We start from the raw sequence: 7,488 nt of genomic DNA on the forward strand, positions 1-7,488 counted from the left end.
AAGGGATGCAGTCCAGCACTGGATGAATCATGCTTTGCTCACGCCGAGGAGGCAGCAAGATGAGTTTTGGCGGTTGGCGGCAGTCCCCCGTGGCCAGCAGGCCTCTCCCAGTAACTGGCACGGGGCCAGTGGCTCGCTCTCCCCGCCTTCCTGCCACAGTGGCAGGACGCTCCCCTCCCCGAGAGGGAGGAGAGGGAGAGGACAGATCTAGCAGTGGGGCTTGGCCGGCTGCCCTATGACACGCACCCGTAAGCAGAACAAAAGAGCTCACCTTGGGCCTGAAACTGGGAAAGATATTCCCGCTCGAGGTGACAAGGTCAGCACGGGCTGTGTGGGGTGGGCTCTTTATCTCTTGGTAAGGAAGTGTTCCAGCCTCAAGGCCCCTGTTACCAGGCATGTGGGGTTGAAAGACCCCATGGAAGGGGTGCCCGGGGCGGGGTTCAGTCCGTAAAGCGTCTGACTTCCGCTCAGGTCAGGATCTCGCTGTTGGTGGGTTCGAGCCCCGTGTCGAGCTCTGTGCTGACAGCCCGGAGCCTGGAGCCTGCTTCCGATTCTGTCTCCCTCTCTCTCCAACCCTCCCCTGCTCTCTCTCTCTCTCTCTCTCAAAGTAAAATAAACATTAAAAAAATTAAAATAAAAAAGACAGCATGCAAGAGACTGCCTTTCCCCACAGGGCAGCTCAGGGGTATGTTTTGGAAAGTGCCCACCCCAGGAAGCAGATTTCCTCCTGCCTCTGGTCTCTGGCTAAGGAGGGCTGAAGCCACTGGTCTAGTTCCCAAATCCTGTATTTCTTGCTTACACAACGCTGAGCCTTCCAGATGAGGGAGCCAGAGACGAGCCCTCCTCCTCCTGGGAGAGATCGAGGTCTTCGATTGGCCCAAACTAGACCAGAGCCAGCCATACATGCGGGGCCCTTGCTTTGGGCCCGGGGGACGAGTCTCCAGAACAGCCTAGGAGTTCCAACTCTCCCAGCCTCCCTCCAAAACAGCTCTAGAGCCAGCAAGGCTTGGTCAAATCCCTACTGCACCCTGTGACTGGCTGTATAAGAGACAGGACAGTGTCCTAACCTCACCGTGACTCAGTTTCCTCATCTGAAAAGTTGGATAATAATAGTGCCTGACTCATGGATTAGTAAGGTCTGAAAATGTGTCACGTCAGTGTTTCTCATTACCTGTGTTGCCACGTTTAATTATTCAGAGAGAGGGAGGGAGTGAGGTAAGGAAAGAGTTTTCCTCAACCCTTTTAGGGTCACTGGCTGGGTCTGAAAAGTGAACTGACAAAATTAACCGGGAAATCGTGTACGTTTTATGGGACGTTTACACGTCTACGAGAACCTTCACAAGAGAAGGAAGGCCTGAAGTGACAACAGCAGGAAGCGTTTCTACCTTTCACACAAAGAAACAAATGTGTGAGCGGGGCGCCTGGGTGGCTCAGTCGGTTGAGCGTCTTACCTCGGCTCAGGTCATGATCTCGAGGTTCAGAGTTCGAGCCCCACGTCGGGGGCGGGGGTCTCTGGCACAGAGCCTGCTTTGGATCCTCTGTCTCCCTGTCTTTCTGCCCCTTCCCTCTGCACCCCCGCTCGCTTGCTCTCTGTCAAAAATAAATAAACATTTTTTAAAAATGTGTGAAGAACCTACAGGACAAAGGGGTGTGGGCTGGGGTAGTGAGTGGTGAAGAAGTGTCTAGGGATATAAGGGTCCGTTTAACAAAGGTTGGTTTCTACAGATTTCTTGGCCATACGTTCCCTGTCTCCGGTGATAAGAATGTCCTCTTTCCTCCTGGTTCAGGAAGGGTAACTTTCACGTAGTAGATTTGGGACCTGTTTCAGGAAACGACAGGGGGAGGGGTCAGAGTGACTTTCCTGCTTCTGCCATTTTTTCAAACGCTCAGGTTAAGATGTCCATGATGCCAAGATGTCCACGGTATCCAAGATGCCGTATTCTGGGGGTAGCATGTCGTGAGTCCCATCACCAGTCTGTCTGACCGCCCATTCCTTTATTGATTCATTATTAGTCCTCTAAACATTTATTGAGTGCTTTCTACAAGTTTTGAAAAAATTGTCAGGAAGGAACACAGAGGTTTTCCTCTGGCAACAGCAGACCTCTGTGGGTCCAGTTCTTCAGGTAGTTGAGGGCTTACGTTCATACCTATTAGTCTAGCGACTATGGACAGAGCCAACCCGTTATTATAAAACATTATCAGGGCGCCTGGGTGACTCAGTTGGTTGAGCGTCCGACTTCGGCTCAGGTCATGATCTCACAGCTCATGAGTTCGAGCCCCACATTGGGCTCTGTGCTGGCAGCACAGAGCCTGGAGCCAGCTTCAGATTCTGTGTCTCCCTCTCTCTCTCTGCCCCTCCCCTGCCTGTGCACGTCCTCTCTCTTTCTCTCTCTCAAAAATAAACACTAAGACAATTTTTTTAATGTTTATTTATTTTTGAGAGAGAGAGAGAGAGAGAGAGAGAGAGAGCAGGGGAGGGGCAGAGAGAGAGGGCGATGCAGAATCATAAGCAGGCTCCGGGCTCCAAGCTGTCAGTGCAGAGCCCAGCACGGGGCTCAAAGTCACAGACCGTGAGATCATGATCTGAGCCGAAGTCGGATGCTTAACTGACTGAGCCACCCAGGTGCCCCTAAAAAAGTTTTAATTAAAAAACAAAAATCCCAAAAGCAACCAGGTAGAAACGATGTTGTCCTAAAAGAAATGACAATTACACTGGCAATTGATGTCTCAACAGCATCAAAAGGAGTCAGAAGACAGGGAACGATATGTTCAAAGTGATGTGAAAAATAACATAAACCTGAAATTGTGGACTAGGAGTTATCTTTCAGGAACGAGAAAAATAAAGGCCTATTCAGAGAAATGACAATAGGGTTTATCACAAACAGACCTTTGATACAGAAACGTATAAAGAATCTTCTTGTAGAAGGACATTTTTCCATGAGGAAGATCTGCCATTCACAAAGGAAACAGTAAACATGTGGCTTAGTGTTCAGAAAAATGCTGGTATATTTCAGGAGGAGCTCACCAGGGACAAAGTGTAATAAAGACCTTTTCTGTCTGGAAGGAAAGTAAACACTGGATTAACTTTAGGCTTTGTTAAATTAATGTCTTGGAGAACCACTGAAAGAATAGAAGTAGAATGTGTGATTTCCAAGACACCATTGGAGGGAAAAAAAGGAGGAAAAAGGAAGCCTTGATCAACTCCTTTGTTGTTGCTATGTGAGCAACTCTTCAAAAGGCAAGAAAGGAGAAGAAAGAAACATGAAGTCTGACCACTAGCTAACACAAAAATAGATGTTTTCATAGATACACATCATGATCATACCTTGTACATGATTTTCCAGGAACTTCCAGCTCTATTGTGTTTATAAAAGACACACCTAGGGGCTCCTGGGTGGCTCAGTCGGTTAAGCGTCCGACTTCGGCTCAGGTCATGCTCTCACAGTTCGTGAGTTCAAGCCCCACGTCGGGCTCTGTGCTGACAGCTCAGAGCCTAGAGCCTGCTTCACATTCTGTGTCTCCCTCTCTCTCTGCCCCTCCCCCGCTCACACTCCGTGTGTGTGTGTGTGTGTGTGTGTCACTATCTCTCTCGAGAATAAACATTAAAAATTTAAAAATTTAAAAATTAAAAAAATAAATACAAGACACACCTAAAATATAAGAACACAGGAAAGCTGAAAGTACAAGAATGAAAAAAGTTAAAGCCTGGCTGGCTGAGTCTGTGGAGCACAGGACTCTTGATCTCAGGGTTGTGAGTTCAAGCCCCACGATGGGTGCGGAGATTACTTAAAAATAAATCTTAAAAAAAAAAAAAAAAACTTTAGGGACATCTGGGGGCTCAGTTGGTTAAGCGTCAGACTTCGGACTTCGGCTTGGGTCATGATCTCTCAGTTGGAGGGTTTGTGTCCCACGTGTCCGGCTCTGGGCGGAGCCTCGAGCTCTGTGCTAAGCCCGGAGCCTGCTTCGGATTCTGTGTCTCCCTCACTCTCTGCCCCTCCCCTGTTCACACTCTGTCTCTCTCTCCCCCCCCCCAAAATAAATACACATTAAAAAATAATTTAAAAAAAACTTTACTAAATTAGTATCAGACCAACTTGCCTTTAAGGCATAAAGTACTACTTGAGATCAAAGAACACCAAGATCTAAATAACAAACGATTCCATCCACCAGGTTTAGGAGGAAATGTCGGATACACCGACTCAGGAAGTAATAAATACCCCCTCCTTTAAGAATTGCTTTAGACTTTAAGAAGCTCTTTGGCATTTATTTATGAAGTTCTCACGTCAAACCTGTGAGATGGTAGAGGAGGCCTTACCACACCCTTTTTGCAGATGGGAAGCTTGAGGGTCAGAGAATCGAAGGACTTGCCTCAGGCACACAACTGCAGCACCCAGGTAAGTCACCGGTCACCTGCCCGGAGGCCGAGGGCTCTTTGCCCTCCCATCTCGGGGAGGAGAAAGCATGAAATCTGGACTGAGGGTGGAAAGGCAAGGCAGGACTCCCAGGGAACAGCATGGGCAAAGGTCGCAGGTGGAAAATGCCGAGAGGGCAGTGGGACCGGGCGTCACGGGGCACTGGAGGAGTGGGGAGGGTGCACTCCGGGCGGGTCCAGCGGTACACGGCCACGGCCAGCTTGGCCCGTCTTCCGCACGCCAGCCACTTGCACGACGCCACGAGGCTGGATCTCAGTCCCCGGATGAGGGGCGGAGCCGAGACTCCGGCGGAGGAGCACGCGCTCCGCTCGTGCCCTGTAGCCCACGCCGTGGGAACCTGCGGCCACGCTCGCGACTCGTGGAACCGCCCGCGCGCCCCCAGGCTCCGCGAGTTCTCTGACGTCCCGCACCTTACCCGCCTGGGTCGTTAGCCCTTGCGGGAGGTCCCCTCCAGGTTCAAACCGGACCAGGCGGAGGACCTGAGGAAGACAGACGCCCGGAGGACGGGTCCCAGAGGCCAGGAGCACTGACCACCGGTTCTTTGGGGGGAAGAGGAGGGAGGCTCTGATGTCCCTAACTGGACAGGGATGGGGGTGGGTAGCCAGGGAGCAGAGGGTGGGAGTGAGGAGCACGCAGATGAACAGATGAACCCAGCCACGGGGCGGGGACACTAAAGGTAGGGATACTGTGGGTTGAGCTGTTTGAGATCTCCTTTGGAAAGAGGTGGGGGGCAGGTGGTCTTGGTTATGAGCATGCGCCTGGAATCAGCCCCTCCTCCATCCGTGGCCCCTCTGCAGCCACTGACCAGCTATAGGCTTTGGGCCGGGCACGGAGCCCCTTTAAGTTCCAGTTTCCTCATCTCTAGTTCTTAGGGTTAAATGACAGGGTGTCTCCTAAAGCTGCATGAGGTTTACCACGGTCAGTCGCTCGTTTCACACGGTGTAGAAGCCCCTGTTATGTGCCCAGCACTATTGCATGTGCTGCAAATACTGCAGGGGGAAAAAAAAAAATAACAGTGGCTCATAGACCCCTGGAGGGATAGGAGCAAACAATACTTTCTTTAGTCTGTTAGGTGGTGGCAAGTCATGGAGAAAAACCACGAAGGGTAAAGAGAGGACAGAGTGGAGAGGGTGCTAAAGTCTGGGAGAACAGTCATGGAAGGGCTCACTGCTGCGTTTGAGGCAGGCCTTGAAGGAGAGAGGGAGAGACAGTTCTAGGCAGCGGGGACAGCAAGTGCAAAGGCCCTGGGGCGGCAACATGCACAGCATTTTTGAAGGACAGCAAGGAGGCCGGTGTGTTTGGAGCAGAGAGAGCAAGGGGGTCTAGGGGTGAGGCCGATAAGGTAACTGAGGGCCAGATGATGCAGGACAGGGATCAGAAAACTTTCGTAAAGGCCTAAGAGTAAATGCTTTAGGCTTTGAGGCCCATAAGGTCTCTGTTGCAACTACTCTGCCTGTATCAAGAAAGCAGCCAGAGACAAGCCATTAAACCACTAGATGTGGCTGTGTTCCAAGAGAACTTTACTTACGTAACAGGCACCCTGCTGTGGGGCCTTGAAGGCAAGAGCTCAGCAAAGGAGGAACCAGCAGAGGTGACTGGGAAGGAGCTGGCAGGCAGGAGGGAGGAAAGGAAACCCAGTCAAAAGCCAAACTCAGCATATTGAGTAAAAGCAGGAAGCCTGAGTAATTGCAAGGCTCTCAACCTGCAAGGCAGGAAACTCAGGGCTCAGGAAGCAAGGAGTTCCGATTGCTCGTAAAGGGTTTTTATGGGATAAATACAGAAGTGATCTGGCTTTTAGAGCTGGTTGGCTGTCTAGTGGTCATTTTTATTTGGATCAGGGTAGCTAAGTCAGGGGGACAAGGACGTCCAGAGAGACTTGAACAGGCGTGAACAGACTTGGTGGTTGGGGGATTGGCTGGTGACCTCTGCTGATTTCTGAGAAGAGCTGTGAGTTCCTGTAAGGTTAGGTTAAGTGTCCTTTATGCACCTGCGTTGACCTGTCTCCATTCTGTTCTTGATATAAGTGACTCCCTTTGCGTTTGGTTCGATACCCAGGGGGGAACACCCTGGAGTCAGGGAAGCAAGGGGTCCCAGGAAGATGAGTGAGTGACCACTGTCCTGCTGTTGCTGCTGCCTTAAGAGAACCCAGGGCCGGCCAGGGGTGTGATGTCTCGGGGATCACCTGGAGGAAAGCAGCCTCGGGCAGGTGGGGGTGGGGTGCCGATTGCAGTGAGGCCAGCAGTTGGAGATGGGAGAGAAATAGGGGGACTTGGGTGTGGTGTGAGGGAGCGATGACCTGGGACCTGAGGCTCAAGAAGGGTGGGGGTGGGGGTTTTGCTTTCTGTTTTTAATTTTGTTTTTTAACATTTATTTCATTTTGAGAGAGAGGCAGAGCGCGAGTGGGGAAGGGGCACAGAGAGAGGGGGACAGAGTATCTGAAGCAGGCTCCAGGCTCCGAGCTGTCAGCACAGAGCCTGATGCGGGGCTTGAACTCGTGGACCAGATCATGACCTGAGCCGAAGTTGGATGCTTAACCGACTGAGCCACCCAGGCGCCCCTGCTTTCTGTTTTATAAAGTTGGAAGAAATAACCGCCTGCTTAAGTGCTCATGGGAATGACCTTGTAAAAAAGGGGGAAGTACTGATAGGGGTGTGGTGTCTCGAAGCAAGGACATGGCCCTGACCCACCATAGCCTGTGTCCCACCCCCCAAGCTCTGTGTCCAGGTTCGGGCCTGAGTCTGCCGTGGGGCTGTGGGGGTCATGGGTGCCTGTCTTGATGTCCAGAATGGCACCTCAGAGGCCAGTGGTGGCTCTGGGTGCTTTCCTTGGGGAGATGAGATGGGATGGCCCCCAGAGCGCAGGGGAAGGTCGGCCTGGGAATAGGACCGCACGGGATGGAGCGGGGAGTTGGGGGGAGGGCAGGTGGGGGAAGGCTGTGTCCTGGAAGCTGGCCAGGAAGGAACACGGAGGCATTTCTCTTCTGTTGCCCTGTTTTGTGAGTGCAACAGAAAGTAAGGTCTGCTGGGGGGAGAGGGGAGGGGAGAAGAGGTGGCAG

This window comes from Panthera tigris, chromosome C1 (assembly GCF_018350195.1).
Source record: "Panthera tigris isolate Pti1 chromosome C1, P.tigris_Pti1_mat1.1, whole genome shotgun sequence".
Taxonomy (NCBI): Eukaryota; Metazoa; Chordata; class Mammalia; order Carnivora; family Felidae; genus Panthera; species Panthera tigris.